The sequence below is a fragment of the Canis aureus genome, chromosome 31 (assembly GCF_053574225.1).
Source record: "Canis aureus isolate CA01 chromosome 31, VMU_Caureus_v.1.0, whole genome shotgun sequence".
Classification (NCBI taxonomy): domain Eukaryota; kingdom Metazoa; phylum Chordata; class Mammalia; order Carnivora; family Canidae; genus Canis; species Canis aureus.
The window spans coordinates 30,305,241-30,323,245 of record NC_135641.1 but is presented as its reverse complement, the minus strand read 5'-3'; the positions used below and the strand labels follow the sequence as shown (position 1 = coordinate 30,323,245).

At 40.0% G+C, this 18,005-nt stretch overlaps 1 protein-coding gene and 1 pseudogene across 5 annotated transcripts in view; one reads left to right on the top strand and one right to left on the bottom strand.

Annotated features, from left to right (window-relative positions):
- Nucleotides 1-18,005, bottom strand: part of SCHIP1 (schwannomin interacting protein 1) — a 723,769-nt gene that overhangs the window by 376,987 nt on the left and 328,777 nt on the right. The window lies entirely within an intron of this gene.
- LOC144302239 (microtubule-associated protein RP/EB family member 1 pseudogene) lies at nucleotides 3,273-4,326 on the top strand (annotated as a pseudogene).

Sequence of the window (18,005 nt, the reverse complement as noted above, 5' to 3'; positions counted from 1 at the left end):
ATTTATTTATTTATTTGAAGGGGGTGGGCAGAGGGAGAGAGTCTCAAGCGCAGAGCCCAATGCCAATGTGGGGCTCGATCTCTTGATCCTGAGATCATGATCTGAGTCTAAGGCAAGAGTTGGATGCTTAACCAACTGAGCCACCCAGGTGCCCCTGAGCCCCCACTTTTAATAAAGTGTCTTGATCTACAGTCTCACAATGGAGAAAGTGTTTAAAATATATTCTTCACTCAAATCAAGCCATGCAGAGGGAGTCCCTGAAGCTCCTGGGATGTGCATAGCACATTTATCCATCCTCAGCCCTGAGCATTGTTTCTCTTCCCTGGGGCTAGAAACCATTGGGTGTGCCTTCCTGCCTTGGCAGCTACCACCCCACCCCTGTGCTGCAGCTAGACACAAGTGGCTACTGCCACTGGCTTCTCACCTCCAGCTCCAGGTATAGGTACCCAGATGTTTGAGGACACTAGGAATCACAGGATCCCAGATACTACCTGTAGAGAGCAGAGTCATCACCCGCTCCATGTGCCCCTACCCCCAGCCCCGACCTCATCAGTACCCACCTGTTTATCTGCATCATCAGAAATTTTCTGAAAAACATAATCTACTTTAAGAGAATTTTCTACATAGTTCTTAACTTGAATTTAAATAAATACATTAAATACATCATACACAAGGTGTTTCCATGCCTACTGTCAGGTGATGACAAAAGACCTAAACTCTACTCTTAATTCTGCCTCCGACTTGCTGTCTAACTTTGGTTAAGCCATTGTCCTCTCTGGGTCCCAGTTTCCTCACAAGTAAAAAGAAAAAGTTGCCATTTGAGGCTATTGCCACCTTCATTTCTGGTTTTTTTTTTTTTTAAGATTTTATTTATTTATTCATGAGAGATACAGAGACAGAGAAAGAGAGGCAGAGACACAGGCAGAGGGAGAAGCAGGCTCCATGCAGGGAACGTCATGTAGGACTCAATCCCAGGACTCCAGGATCATGCCGTGGACTGAAGGCAGGTGCTACACTGCTGAGCCACCCAGGGATCCCTTCATTTCTGGTTCTTTATCAAAGACTTTGGACATGGGAAGACCAAGTATTCCTGGACTCAGAGTGAGTCCAAACTTGCAGATATGCACAAATAAGAATAAGCTAAAAGCTGACTTTGGGACCCATAAAAATCCTGTTCTTGCCCACTTTAAGGAACAATGTGTCCATTGTTTAACTATGAGGGTCCTGACCTCTTATCCAACCCAGGATATGGTATAAACAATGCCTAAGGTAGAGGCCAGATTTAGTCTTGCCACTACCATCTCTTTCTTTGGTGAGTTCTGCTACCTAAGACCTGGATCAGTTGGACTAAGCTACCATTTTGAATCAGTCCCCCCAGGACTTAGCTTCAGAACTAAGCTATTGTGAACATTGTGAACATTGAACATGTCGCTCACCTTTGTTGTAGGTTTTGGCCATCATACCTAATGCAGATGAAGTATAGATTGTCATCAAGCCTCACTCCCATATCAGGTTACAACTTGGCTGGGAATTATCCTTTGTTCAGTGGTTCTCAACCTTAGCTACATATTAGAATCACACAGATAGCTTTGAAAAACACTAATGCTCAAGCTACACTCAAGACCCATTAAATCAAAATCTTTGAAGGTGGGGTCTAGGCATCATTATTTTTTCAAGTTGTCCACATGGTTTCAAAGTGCAGCCAATGTTGAGAATCACTGCCCTCTATGAACCTTCTAAGCATGAAGTGAGATGAAAACAGCTAGGAATTTTGAAAGTATAAGCAACAGAGAGTTATAGGCTCAGGGAAAAGAGGTCTAGAATTGTCAAGACTTGACAATATTGTGGCCTGTCTGGAGATCAGGGTCAGGGCCACGGCATAGAGTTGCTTGGTTCTGCTGTAGGATTCCTGAAATGAAGGGCAGGGTAGAGTGCGGCACTTCAGAGTAAGGGTATGTGCTATATCAGCACTCAGTAGGCTAGAACCAATGAAGCAAGCAAGGCTTGAAGGATGACCAGAAGGTTTGAAGGCTTAAAGGTCAGGGCAGGTGACAAGCTACATCCAGGGAGGTAGTCTGAAAAATAAGAACCAGATACTCAGTCAAGGAGTCCAGGTTAGGAAGGCAGGCTTGGAGCCTTTGTATGGGCATAACAATGAATATTTATAGGATTGTTTAAGTTTGCAAATTGTTTTCATATCCCTTTCTCTTATTTGATCATTGTACTGAATCTCTAAGAGCAGGTATAATTTCAATGCTCACTTTGTAGGGAAGAAAAGTGAGGTTCAAAAAAGTCTAGTGGCGTCTTTGAGGTCACACAGTTAAAATGTAGCAATAATGGTTTTGGTGACAAAATAAGTGTTTTGCCTCAATAAGGTAAGTTTCTTGTTTGAGGCAAAAATCAACTGCTAATGGTGATGGTGCTGACACAGACATCCACTAATATTTAAGCAGCACATTACAATTTAAAGTGCACTCTCATGTAGCTTATCTCACTGGAAATGCACAGCAACCATGTAATGTTGGCATGACATTGTCCAGATGAGAAAACTGAGGCTCAGAAACAAGGTGTTATTTATTGAGGGTCACAAGGGAGAGTCTTGACTCCAGGTCCAGGTGAGCCCTCTCTTTTTGGTCCCACACTACTTCCACTTATGGCCACCCTGGGCTCCTCAAATAGAACTGGTTTGGAGTCCCTAGCTTGAATGAGTAGCAAAAGATGAAGAGAGAGGAGCTACTGACTGGGAGGTCCTGCATGGATAGGACTCAGTTGTGACTTTTGTCCCCAATTTAATTCAGAGGCTGGCTCCATATGGCAAGTTTTATGAAGTTACATAGAGAAAAGTTTGGTTTTCTAAGAATTCTGAGCCATCTAATGTTTTACTAGCTTTATTTCTGAATTTTTGTATTCTCTCTTGCTTTGACAGTAGAGAAAATCTGTTATAAGAGATGTTTCATGTTTTTTTGGGGGGAGGAGGTGTTTTCTTATCGTGGCTGCATGAAGTTAGGTATGTAGGTGAAATAACTGCACACAACACAGACCATTTGGCTCATGTGATTCACCTTCTTGAACACTTCTTTGTGTAATTATCCTCATAGTAAGATTATGAAAGCTGGGATTCCCTTTTCAAAAGGGGAAAGAATTAAATTTATCTCGGGATCAAAATCCAACTCTCTTTTAAATAACCACCATAGGTTGGGTGGTTTGAATGAGATGAAGACAGAACCGAAGCTGGGCACAGGCAGTGGACAAGGTCCCATTGAGAGCCGAAGATGACAGTGAACATATACTCAACGTCCATCACCAGTGATAACCTAAGTCAACATGACATGCTGTCCTGGATCAGTCTCTGCAGCTGAATCTGACAAAGATTGAACAGTTGCGCTCTGGGGCTGCCTATTGTCAGTTTATGGACATCCTATTCCCTAGCTCTATTGCCTTGAAGAAAGTGAAATTCCAGGCTAGAATGCATCCAGAACTTTAAAATACTACAAGCAGGTTTTAAGAGAATGGGTATTGACAAAATAATTCCTGTGGACAAATTAGTAAAAGGAAAATTTCAGGACAATTTTGAATTTGTTCAGTGGTTCAAGAAGGTTTTTGATGCAAACTATGGTGGAAAAGACTATGATCCTATAGCTGCCAGACAAGGTCAAGAAACTGCAGTGGCTTCCTCCCTTGTTGCTCCAGCTCTGAACAAACTGAAGAAACCTCTCAGGTCTAGCAGTGCAGCTCCACAGGGGCCCATTGTAACACACAGAACTACTGCAACCCCCAAGGCTGGCCCGGGTGTGGTGCGAAAGAATCCTGGTGTGAGCAACGGGGATGATGAAGCAGCTGAATTGATGAAGCAGGTCAATGTATTGAAACTTACCGTTGAAGACTTGGAGAAAGAGAGAGATTTCTACTTTGGAAAGCTAAGAAACATTGAATTGATTTGCCAGGAGAATGAAGGGGAAAACAACCCTGTATTGCAGAGGATAGTGGACATTCTCTGTGCCACAGATGAAGGCTTTGTGATATCTGACTAAGGGGGCCCACAGGAGGAACAAGAAGAGTATTAACAGCCTGGACTAGCAGAGCAACATCCAAATTCTTCACTCCAAATCATGTGCTTACCTGTAAAATACCCATTTCTATTATTCTTAGAGGGCCCGCTGGTTTCTTTTCATGAGCAAATAGTACCTCTTCTTAAAGTGCACTTTGCAGAAATTTCACCCCTTTTCTAATGAGTTTGAGTTAGGAGCTTTTACCCTGTAGCAGAGCAGTATTAACATCTAGTTGGGACACCTGGGGAACAGAGAGGCTGACCATGGGACTCACTGTGTGGACGTCGGTAGCACTCACTCCTGGAGAAGGTGTCATACACTGAGGTGGGGTCCTCAGTAGAGAAATGCAGACTGATTTGAATTTTAAGCTAATGTGAAATCTTGGGAGAGAACGTTTTAATAAATAAATGCCTTAAGAGTATGTATGTATGTATGTATTTATTTTTTGCCTTAAGAGTATTTAAAATATATTTTTTATATTCCCCAAATGAATGAGAACATATAATGTTTAGTGAAAGGGAATATAAGGGAAGGGAGAAGAAATGTGTGGGAAATATCAGAAAGGGAGACAGAACATAAAGACTCCTAACTCTGGGAAACGAACTAGGGGTTGTGGAAGGGAGGAGGGCGGGGGGTGGGGGTGAATGGGTGACGGGCACTGAGGGGGGCACTTGACGGGATGAGCACTGGGTGTTATTCCGTATGTTGGCAAATTGAACACCAATAAAAAATAAATTTATTATAAAAAAAGAGTATTTAAATAAATAAGAAATAGCCACCATAATTCCACGTGTTCCTTCAGCCTTCTCTGATCTCCATCTTTTGACAGGCTCCAGTCAAACCCTCTTCTCAGCTCTTATAGCACTTCACTTATGTATTCCTTCTAGTATGTTCTGCTTCATATCATGGGTCTCTATGTGCATCTTGTTTTCCCTTCTAGATTCTAAACTCTCCATGGGCAGACGGTCTTACTTATCTTTGCATCTTCCATAGCACCAGACAGATTATTCAGTCAATAAACATGTGTTGACTAAGTGCTTAAACAGCTGTGAATAGATTCAGATGTCAACTAAAAATTCCTGGAGGTGCATTTTTAAAGAAAGCATTGATTTAATCTTTTCAGATGGATACAACAGAAGTGGTATAATCTAATTTACAATGAAGGTCAGAAAAGCATAGTTCATGCTTTTCTAATTGACTGCCTGTTTGGTTAAACCTAAAATGACAAAGTAAGTATCATTATCAGACAGTGGAAATGTGTGTTCTTAAAGAGGATACAGACAAATGGCTATGATTCTCATGTGGTTTATCCCTCTGCTCTTTCTCTTATTTTGACCACAGTGGCTTTGTCCAATACTCTCTTGCCCGTTAATATAATCAGACAAGTGTCATCAGGGTTAAGAGGAAAGTGTAAACAGTAACTTACAAACAAATCATCACTCCCATGGACTATAGCATTTACCTTCCAGATAGAGACTGCTGTTCTCAATTGTATGTTTGTATCAAAATCTCAGCTTATTATAATTAATTAATAGAAGTAACACAAAATCTCATAGCCACAATAAGAGTACTAATTGAATAAAATTAGGTATTTTGTACATTGTAATGTAAACAAAACATTGGTTTTGTTCCAGTAAAGATTCTGAAATTTTGATATAGGATGATCTTAGGGGATGCCATCAGATTGAAGGTGAGAAAGCCAGTTGGCTTGAAGCTGCATTTGCAAAACAAGCATCACACTTCTGCTTTCTTATATATTTATTTGAGGAGGCTTCTGGGACAGAGGATGAAGGAGAATATAAGAAGGCATTTAACCACCATAGAAATCCCAAGCTCAAGCTCTGTAACAGCTGTGTATCAAAACACACTCCTTGTTCCAAATCTGGGTTGACTACCAAAAGCCTTAGTTACCATTAGTAATATTAACAATACTAGTTATGAGGGGTGCTATTGCTTGTTGAAACTGTGTAGTTAGAAGCACATAAAGTTTTCTATCAACATAATGAGTGGTTCCAAAGGCAACCTGGATTTAGAGGCACTTTGTTGATGCTTAGATGTGGGCAATAGAATTCACTGATGAAATGCTGCTCATTTCATATGCCTCATAGAGTCACTTAATTGTAAGTTTATGGTATGAATCCCTTACTGTGGTTTTATTGTCAATCAAAACCATGGTCATGAAGACCATTACTGAATTTGGGACAATATTTTAGCCTAGGGATGGTGAAAACATTTTAAATTAAGTAGACCAATTCACTACTCTTAAAATCTTAAAATTTCTTAATTAAAAATAAGTCTCATTTTGCCAATAAGAAAGATATAAAAACCTACTGTTATTGACTTTGGGGATCCCTGGGTGGCTCAGTGGTTGAGCACCTGCCTTCGGCCCAGGGTGTGATCCCGGAGTCCCAGGATCGAGTCCCACATCAGGGTCCCTGCATGGAGCCTGTGTCTCTGCCTCTCTCTCTCTCTCTCTGTGTGTCTAATGAATAAATAAATAAAATCTCTTAAAAAAAAGAGAGACACCCTACCCTCTCTGTTCTTCTTCTTTCTCCATCCTTCCTTTTCTCTTCCCTTTCTTTCTCTTCTTTTATCCTTCCTTCTTCCCCCCCTTCCATTCTTCCTTCAATCTCACTTCACCATCTCCATTACACAGACAGTCTATTTCATAGGCTGGAAAACTAAAGTTCAAGTTCTGTTTCTGAAGTATAGGTTGAAAATTTCATTTCTAGTTTGAAATTAATAGTCTAAATGGTATTAGACAAATCATTTTATATCAGGTTCTTTACAAAGTACCCATGGATTCAGGTTCTACATAATAAATGAAGTAGTTGGGTCTAAGTTTAACTTAGTATCCTTGTGTTTATTTCTTATTTTATAATATGAAAAATGACATACATATAAGGGACTTTTATCTTCCAAATAAAGAAAATACCCTGTGGAGTGTTAAGATATTTGACTGAAAAGAATCCCTACCCATGTTATTAAGGTTTTTTGTTTGTTTGGTTTTTGTTTTGTTTTGTTTTTTACTATTGCTAATGTCTTTGGGTCTATTGGAATCCTGAGCCTCTTTTGCAACAAGGTACAATTAAATCACTATTGACTCTTTTTTCCATATCTCTAATAAAAAGGGGGAGAGGTAAGAAAATACATTGGTCCTTGTCAGGGAAACCTCCCCTCCTCTGCATGTATTGCCATGTATTACCATCCCCTTCTTGAATTCACTGCCTCACAAAAGGCTTTGATTCAGCTCACAGGCCTGTGTTCTTATCCAAAATCTACACACCATTTTACAAATGGAGTCAAGAGAGGTACATTAGATTAAATATTGATTTAAGTGTAAATCCATCCCTCCTAGCATTTGGGCAAAGCAGAAGGGCATTAGATTAGTTGCAAGTAAGGCCATTTCTGCACAAATTATTAAAGTGGGTCTGACTACGCAAGCTAAGGGCAGCCAAAATCTGGGAGTGCAATCCTAGTCCTAAACTGAAGACATGGGGAGGAATGGCCATATTTTGATTTCTTTTTTCTTTACTATTCCCATCATCCTTTTGGAACACGAGTTGCGTAAATATTTTTAGATAGGGAAACACAGGGAAATTGGTGGGGTTTTAAAGGAAGTCAGAAAACCCAAATCCAAATTCTGGCGCTCCTGCTGACCAGGCATGAGTAACTTCCCTTCTCTGTTCTTGATTTCCTCAGCTCCTATTGAGGGATAATCATCTCTTCCTAGACCGCTTCATGGTGCTCTATAAGGACCACAGGAGTTCATGAGTGTGTAAAGGTGGCTGGGATGATAGAGGGTGGTGAAGAGCAAGTTTCATTATCTATAGCACAGGATAATACACTCAAACTACAAAATAATGGTTTCTTTGTTTTACTTCCCTTATTTGTGCTTATTATCATCAAACATGATTCCCTGCAAAGAAAGCTCTCCTGGCTTCCTGGACACCCTTTAAAACAATATATTTTATGGTAAGTCTTAAAATTATACAACTTCATCAGCACATAATAGGCTCATCAGACATGTGCACACCTTAACCTTGCCCTCAGTTCCCTTGTGATTGATAAATGAGAGGAATAGACAGGAGAATAACATTAAAGGACTTTTAGTTTGCCAAATCCTTATACATCCTTGAACTTATTTGATCCACCTGATAACATCATCAGGTGGTCAAGGAAGAGATGATTACCTTCGCAGGGAACTGAGGAAACTGAGACCCAAAAGCTAAGTTACTACACACTGGTCGGCAGTGGAACCAAGAATCAGTTTTTCAATTCCCTAAATAACTCTATTTCCCTGCCTCCCCCTGCCTGGATCATAAACTCCTGAATGCACAGGACATAATGAGACTTCGATTATCTTAGGGGAAGATAACCTTAAAGCCCCAACACCCTAGAAACAATACATATTTGAAAACAAATGCAAAAGAAAAAGTTTGGCGGGTTTCAGTAAGAGGGTATCAAGAAACTACAGATTTATACAATAAATACTACCACCTTTCACTCATAAGTTAATGTATTTTTGCAAATATGTGCATTGCAAGCTTGTTATGACAGTTGTATTGAGACTGAGGAACAGGATGGGAGAAGAATCAATATAGAACTAATGCTCATGACCTATTACACTGAGAAAGATTCTGAGGGATCCCCTAAACCCAGTAAGAAATTGTGATTAGTTTGCTTGATAATGTCTGCTAATTATGTGGCATAGCAATGGGTAGCCCAGAAAATAGTCTACAACAGTGGCTAGAAACCAGGTCTGGCTAACAGAATTTGGCCTGGAAGCATGTTTTGTTTGGAGAGCCCCATGTTTCAAATATTTTTGAACTTAAAGACTTCTTACTCTCCAGAGCTCCCACAGTCTCCACCATTCCCTACTTTTTACCTTGATCACCTCAAACTTTTACTGACTCTTGAAGGCATTTTGGTTTATGATCTTGATCTGTAGGCCAGATTACTTGGTCTAGCAATGCAATCTTTCAGCAGCCTGAATTCTGCTACTCTCACTGCCTTAATTTCCATTAATTTCTATAACATGACCCTCTTCTCTGGCTTGACTTCCTAACTGTCCAGTTTATTCATCAGAAGTCAGGGTCTTGTTCCCTATTAAATAATATCTCAGCCATTCTTCAAAGCCAAGTTAAGCCCTCTGTCTGTGAACCAGTCTTTGCCATTTCACCTCGAACTGATCATTTCCACTTCTAAATAATTATAATATTCATTATCACACACTTTATCTTTGTTCTTAATCTATACCGTCTAGCAGTATTACTTAGCCTGCATAATCTATATGTGCATTGTACACATAATATTATATATAGAGAGTCTGGCTTTACATATAGACTGTAAGATACTTAAAGAAATTTCAGCTTGTCTTCTTCATACCTGGCATTTATAGTGTATGCTTAAAAAATGGTTGTAGAGGGATCCCTGGGTGGCGCAGCAGTTTGGCGCCTGCCTTTGGCCTAGAGCGCGATCCTGGAGACCCGGGATCAAATCCCACATCGGGCTCCCGGTGCATGGAGCCTGCTTCTCCCTCTGCCTATGTCTCTGCCTCTCTCTCTTTCTCTCTCTGTGACTATCATAAATAAATAAAAATTAAAAAAAATGGTTGTAGAATGAATGATTAAAGAAAGGAGTAAGTATATAACATACTGCGCTTTAGAAAGAGTAAATTAAAGAACTATATTAGTATACTAATTCTCATAAGTTTCTGTCTCATGGTTCCATTTAAGATTATATAGAGACATATATCCCATTTTCTATAAGAACTACACCCAAAGTTAACAGATATAGTTGACCTTTGAACAACATGGGTTTTAACTGTGGGGGTCCACTTATTCATGATTTTTTTTCAGTTCATACTACATTGCACATGTATTGCCTCTTCTTTATGTTTTTTTAAACATTTTATTTTTTCTAGCTTTATTATAAGAATACAGCATGTAAAAAAATACAGCATATAACACATATAACATATAAAATGTGTATTAATTGACTGCTTATGTTAGTAGTTAGGCTTCCAGTAAACAGTACTAGGATTCCAGTTAACAATGGTAGGCTATCAGTAGTTAAGTTTTCAGGGAGTCAAAAGTTATACACATATTTTGACTATGCAGAAATCAGCACACCTAACCCTGCGTCGTTCAAGTGCAATTAAATCATCTTTCATGTCCTAGGAACTTCTTTTATATAGAAGACCATAGGTTCATTGAAGAGACATTCCATCTCATCCAGAATTTCTTGGAGCTTTGTTTTGAAGGACTTTCAAGATCTGCTCCTAAGGGCACCTACTGATAAAATGTCTACAATTTCTCATTTATTAAGCTTCTACCAGGGGTCAAGAATTCTAAAAATTGTATCATTCAATCCTTGCAATTACTCTGTACAGCAGCTCTTATTATCTCTATTTTACAGATGAGCAAACTGAAACCAAGATGAGTAACTTACTAAGATCATAGAGTATTATGTCTCTTTGTGCTTCCAGACTGTGTACAGTAAATGTCCAGTACATAATTGTCCAATGCATATTAATGAATGTTGAGGTAAGAGTCTAGGTTCTTTCTCCAACTCTTATATCAAAGAAAGAATTTTTTCTCTAATCTCAGAATATCTTATTTAGTTTCTTTCCTTCTTTACTACGTGCATAAGCAGTGTGGCAAATAGCCTAACGCCTATTTGTATGCATAAAAATCTCTTACCCATGGAGAACCACAGACAACCCGTGTCACTGCTCATGCTCTTAACAACAGAGCCAAGGTCAGATGTGATGTGCCCCTCTGAAAAACTTCAGAATGGTTCTATATTGCCTTAAGATAATTAATAACCTTCTTCCACTTCTCAGTATACTTCTAAGTATTAAAATTGAGAAAGGGGCAGATGCCCAGCTCAAAGTATTGAGTGGACTACATCTACTGTCACTAAATTATTTACTTAGTTGCCTTTTGAATTTGAGGTGGTTTTTAAGATCTCTCTATTGCTCTGCTTATGCTTATTTATATATATATCAGGCAGCATTCTCTCATGTTCAATTAATATTGTTTTGTTTTTTTGTTGTACTTCTCTACTCATTCCTTGCAAACTGTACCCTGCCCTCCACTCTGACACATAATCCACTAGGCTTACCTAAAACATATCATCATAACAGTATGAGTAGAGTATGGTGTCTGTGTGTGTGTGTGTGTGTGTGTGTGTGTGTGTCTGCTGCAATGGAAATAATGTTTATATTTTAATAAAACAAGTGTTGCATACCTTTAAGGGTTGCTGGTGCCCCCATGTGCCTGGTATACTATTTTACAAGGGCAAAGCTCAACAACCTGAGCTTAGTTTTCAAGATTCTTCGAAATTTGTGCCCAATGGAGCTTTCTACTGCCCTCCAACTGCTCACCTTCCTTTCCCCAAGTTCAGGTTAGATTGACTCAAACTTTCTCCCTTTCTTCCCATCCTCTATGTCTGTGATTCTGTTTCCTTCTCATGGAATGTCCACCCTCCTCATCTCTGCATGTGAAAGCCAAGTGCTGCCTTCTCTAAGAAGTCATTCCTGAGTCTTTCTCCTCCCACCTCTCACTCTGTACATCCCTTGTTAGGTCTTTCAGCACTTTGTTTCTTGTATTAGACTGACTTGTAAATGCATCCTAACTCCTTTATTAAATTGTAAGTGGTTTAAAGTATGATCCATAGCTGAATAGCTACTCTGAGTGCCTCACTCAGAGAAGAAATCAATCTACATCATTTAACATAATGGCAAGTTCTTTAAGGACACTTATTGCTAGAGTTCTGTTTTGTTTTTTTCTACACAACAATTAGTTTTTCTCAGTTCATTTTGTATCACCTGCTGTTTGTGCCCTGCCCATATCCTCTGGGCCTACCCTGGAAGTTGTCTGTCTGGAAGCAGACAGTTATTATGCATGCAAATAGCTTCTTGGGGGGCATTCTCTGACTGCAGGGGAAGGCTTGGCCTGCACTGGAGTGGAGGCAGGCCCAAAGTACTAAAGATTTAGCACTTCAAGAATGACTTTCAACAAGGGAGAAGTTGGTGAATAAATGCCTCAGCTTCCTCCACCCTCAGTGGGACAATTCTGAAGTGTGTCCTATAGTCTCTATGAGGGTCCTTGGCCACAGTTGTATTGCTCACAAATGTATTCTTCATTTGTGAAGAATACTTCTTAATTTGCTCCTCTCCTACTCTCACTTCACCAGTGCTTCACCAGTGCTTCCTAATTAAACTACTTGCTCCCAAATTCTTGTCTCAGAGTCTGCAGGTGGGGGACCCAAACTAACACCATTTCTACCCTCTCCCTACACTCCTCTGGGACTTAGATCTAGGATTAGAATATGGAACACAGTGAATCTAACTGACCGACACAGAACTGGCCTCATTACCTCCAGCAGATCCTACAACGTAGAACTTGTCCAGAGAAAACGAGAGACATCAGTGGCAGGGCCAGTAGAAGAAGTTCACTGAAACCACCACAACCAGCTGGGGCTGTGACCAAAATGACCTGACCTTGAAACTACTGCTGTCTCCAGTGTTTCAGAAAGTGACTGGCTATACTGAACGACTTGAAAAAATCACCTATTACTGTTTGGATAGTAAAATAAAACCAGTTATCATATACTCATGAGTTCTCAAACATGCTTGCTTAATAAGACTGAGAATTACAGGACCAGAATCTCAGCTCAAAATCTAATACCTGATCAGAAAGATTAATGTTCTTCACAGTAATGACATTTTTACCATTACAAAAAGAGCAATTTACTTTTCCAACTTCCTCTTCTTCCTATCCTAGCCTGTCAGAGAAAATTGCAGTCTCACACATGAAATATTTTCAAACTAGAGGTGGCAGGTTTATGGAAAATTACTCTGAATGTATTTGGGCTCAGACCAACTCTCCCAGCTCTATATTATTCATGATAAGCATGACTTCCAAGCCTTGGCTTTGTCAGATTTTCCTATTAATTGTTAATGTAACAGCTACGTCTCCCTGGAGTGTGTGTTATTTTCTCATTTATAACATCATAAGCCTTGGGATAATCCCTCATTAGATCAATAATATTCTCATCAAATGAATGTAACACTGTTCAAGTGAGGGACGTTCTAGGTAAGCATGGAGGTGAAGTACTGTTCCTTTTACCCTGTGAATCTGTCTCCTTACCTCCAATCTGCAACCCACTCTGAAGGCAGCTGTTGTTCTCACCTGGACCAAAGCAGCAGCCTCTTAACCAGACCACTGGCTCTCCACCAAACTTCTCTAAGCTACCCACCGTGTTGTCATGGAGCACCCATCTCATCTCATAGATGTAACCATGCCATTGCCCTCTCTGAAACCACATGTAGTACCTACAGAGGAATTTGTTTTAATCTACCCTGTATCCATTCTCCCCTCCCAGCAGATCTCTCTTCTTCCTTTCTGGGCAGTTATTCTTCCCTTTGTGTGAAAAGCTGAAAGGGCCTCTGGATGCTCTTCCCATAGCCCTTTTCCTCAGGCCTATGGAGGACAAGGGACCTAAACTTACCAGCTGGGTTTTATCCTTCCAGATTGTAAATCATTGATGTGTGTTGGATATCTTGACCAGATTCTTCCTGCTAGGATACTACTACTGATATTTCTCTTTCTGGCCCTCTGGAGATGCTATTTTACAAACAGTTCTGGTCAACCTGCAAGGCTGATTCTCCAGCCTCCCTGTAGACTTTGTAAGCTCGTTGTGCACTCTCCATGAGTTTATTTTAGCTTTTAAAAAAAATATTTTATCTATGAGAGAGAGAGAGAGAGAGAGAGAGAGAGAGAGAGAGAGAGAGAAAAGCAGAGACATAGGCAGAGGGAGAAGCAGGCTCCATGTAGGAAGCCTGATGTGGGACTTGATCCTGGGACTCCCGGATCATGCTCTGAGCCGAAGGCAGACCCTTAACCACTGAGCCACCCAGGCATCCCAAGTTTACTTTAGCTTAATGTAGAGTCTGTTTCTCTTACTCACAAGCAAGGAACACTGGGTGATATAGCTCACCACTGCTTCAGGATAACGACTTTTAATCTAGGCTTTTGCCAGTTTTCCTATTGTCACACTACTCTTTGGTCACACCAGCCCAATCACCACTCCCTGGACACATAATTGTTAATGCTATTTCTTACTGGACTTTCCTTCTCCTCTTTTAGAATTTTCACCAACCATTCAAGGCCAATATCAAAGGCCTCTCTCTGTGAGGCTCTCTGTGAGGCTTTCTTTGATCTCTACCAGGCCGACTTGATTCTTCCCCAGCCCAGGGCCCTGCAGTTTTTTATTCCACATCATTTTTTATCAGACTTATGTATTGGTGTGTACAAGATTCCCAAAGGCAGAGTGTATCACTTAGTATTCTTAATCTTCATCACCACATGTAAATTCTGTCAGATGGAGACATGACACGTGGTGGTTTAGCATAATGGCTTGGAGTCTCACATAACTGGGTTCAAATCCCACCTCCTTCCCTGACTGACTGCTTGGTTTTGTATAAGTCATTTGAGCTTTCTACATTGACTTACCTATAAAATGGCCCTTTACAGGAGTAAAGGTAAATTAGAAGCTGGAGACAGGAATCATCACCACTGAATACTCAATAAGTGTTTGCTAAAAGAGTAAGTGAACAGGTTCAAGCTTTCTCTACCATCCTGATGAAAACAAATAATTCACAAATGAAACGTGCAGAGTCATTTAAGGGTAATGGGAAGAAACACATAGTCCAAGAAACGAAACACATGCATATGTGTGTGCACGTGCGCACACAGTTTTACAGCTTTTCTTTTGGTCAGAGTCTAACAAAACAAACTAATGGGAAAGATTGGTTTTCTGTGACCACTCCACATGATCTCCTAGGTAACAAAAAAGCTAGAAGAGCCTACCCTACAGCCATGGTGCTTATCGTTTTCTGGACCCAGACTTACAAAGATAATTCTGTTTCTTGAGAAAATAGCACATACAGCTCAGTATGCTACTCTGTCAGAGAGTTGTGCTCTAGGAAACAAAGATATATTATTTTCTCCATCAAAGTGGGCTTCAGTTACTAGTAAAGGAGCCACTGAGTTGAGTGAGGATGTTGACCTATTCCAAACATCTCTGCTGAGTCAACCAAGTGAGCAACAGGGACCTCAGGAAAGGCTGGATTGGTGTGAACATATGTCTATTTTTTTTTAAAGATTTTATTTATTTATTTGACAGAGAGAGAGCACAAGTAGCGGGAAGACAGGCAGGGGGAGAAGGAGAAGTAGACTCTCTTCTGAGCAGGGAACGCAATGTGAGGTCCAATTCCAAGACCTTGGGGTCATGACCTGAGCTAAAGGCAGACACTTAGCTGACTGAGCCACACGTGCTGCACATATACCTATTTCTAGAATAAGATAACATTTCTGATTTATTAAATGGCGTAGGTGTATACAGTATGGTCATAGCTTATCTGTTTTGGGACATGTGAGTTCTCAAACAATAGCACATTAGGATTAAAGATATGTTTGGTGATGACTTAAGGGTGGAGAGATTCTTAAGACATTTAGAAAAAGGAAGAAAAACAATGAGGGAAATCCAGTGTTAACTTTACCCAAAAAGGCAGGGAAAAATGCATAGTAAAAGCACATCTTCAGTTGCTATCCTTCTTTCTGCAGCCTCTAAGACACACATTTTGGAGTCTGCAGGAGTGCATTCTTCTATTAGGCAAAAGACAAAGAGGAGTAGCTATATCATTGAGCAAAATTTTTGAGTGGCCACTCAGAAATCACTGCAGAAGGTGGAGTGGTATCCAGCTCCCCTATCTAAATTCTGAATCCTCCGGGGGCCACAATTTGGGGGAGAGAGACCTGGATTGAGAACCAGGTGACTTTGTGGTCTGAACAAATCAGGCCAAGCCTGGATCTCATTCCTCCTTCTAGAAAATGACTGGTTTGGGATATTATCAGAGTTTCTCAACTGGGCTCCAATAGCCCTAGAATTGAAGAAAAAAAGTCCTCAGGAGTAGACAGGAAGAAGCTCTGAGCTCCATCCCAGCCCTCCCTTCCCCCATCTCAACTTAACAGCTCTGCATCTATATGTTTTATAAATGGCTTCCATGTAAGATTGTGTGAAATCAAAGATTATAGCTAAATATTTAAGAAAATTCTGATCCAGACAACTGTGAATGAGAACAATCACTTACATAGTGCTTACCATGTGCCACGTTCTTTTCGAAGTGTTTTACATACAAATCATTTCATCTTCAGAACAACTCCTAGGAAATAATTTCATCTTCAGAACAACTCCTATGAAATAATATTATTGCCTCCATTTTATAGTTGGATAAACTGAGCTATTGAATGATGTGCCCATGTTCATAAAGCTTGTAAGTAGCAGAGCTTGGATATGAACCATGGGAGTCTGGTTACACGTTTTGCATTCTTAATGCCTATGTTATATTACTTCTCACCAGTGTCTTTCTCAAAGATTCCATGATTCCAGTATCAAAACTTGGTTTCATCTTTAAATACAAGCCTTGTGACATAAAACTAATTTGGGTATCCAAAATATTCTCCATTAGGAGCTTTCTTTGTGCAAGAATTCAGGGTGATTGCCCTTTAGCTAAAAGTGGGCAGGAAAATGACTTTGGATTCCCTTTGTAGGAAGTATACTTTTGAAAGACAATAGGGATTAATTTTCCTTTTTCACTCTTCCCTTCCTTCATTTCACATCGACTGACAATCTGCCATAGGCCAGAACCAAATGAAGTAGTGGAGATAAGGGAACTGAAGTCACAGTTCCTGACCTCAGAGTCTAGAATGAAATGAAAATTTTAATTCACAGAATAAGTCCTGAAGCAGCCACAGGCAAGGATGACATGTCAATAAAGAAGACAGGAGAGAATCCTAGAAGAAGTACCTTTATACATCATAGGAGAGGTTATCTAGATAGATAAAGCAGAATAGGGCAAATATGCCTAAAAGTGGAACAGAAAGGCATGCACATGAGTGATAACACATTTCTTAGGGCCTTTAAAATAGCTGGTGTGATTAGAAGCTATCAAGTGTCTGGGGTATCAATGAAGATGACTTAAGAGAAGACCAAGGAGATGGTAAGGGAAGACCTCATATACTAAGGAGCTTGGATTTTTATCTATAAAGAAAATAGGGAGTCTCATTAATTTAAGTATGGATTTAGCAGAGCACTGTAGTAACTAGGAGTAGAAAGGATGAACAGTATTTCTATTACTAATCAATCAACAATAATTGGGTATCTGTAATGCAAGGTTAAGAACTGTTAGGAGTCGGTCATGCTCACTAGGGCTCATGTTACCTAGTAGCTCCCTTAAAACTGCCTAGAGGACAGAGATAGGCTCTAGAGATAAAAATCCCCATGAAAGATAGACTCCTAGAATATGTCATATACACTGACTAGGAGGCAAACTGACATCTAGGCTGAGAAATCTCATTCCATTGTACCTGGCACATAAGTCCTTACTGCTCACATAATAAATATGTACAATTCTATATACACAACTTATCTTAAAAGATTGGAAAAGGTTAAAGAAATTATGTGCATAGATGTGCAGAAAATTCCACACTCTTACTTGGATACCAGTACTGATTAAATGACTTATAATATTGCAGGGTTACTTTAGGTGACCACATCTATAGAACATTTTTAGTAGCTTTCTGTTCTCTATCATTTTCCAGTTGAAGCTTTCAGGTTGGGCTGTCAGATTCCATCAGTTAAGACACAGGCTTAGGAGGCTCTTATCATGCAAACAGAACTAATCTGCTCTTCTTCTGTTTGGCCTGGCTGACTGTATCTCCTGCTGGGTGATATGATTCAATAAGCTTGGCTAGTAAAGAAATTGAGTTAGATTTCAGAAAATTATTATACTCCCCCCTCTCCTCAAATACCTCCAAGGATATGAGCCTAGTATAGAAGTTCACACCTGCTTAGTGTGAGGAGCAGCACATACTTAGTCTGGGG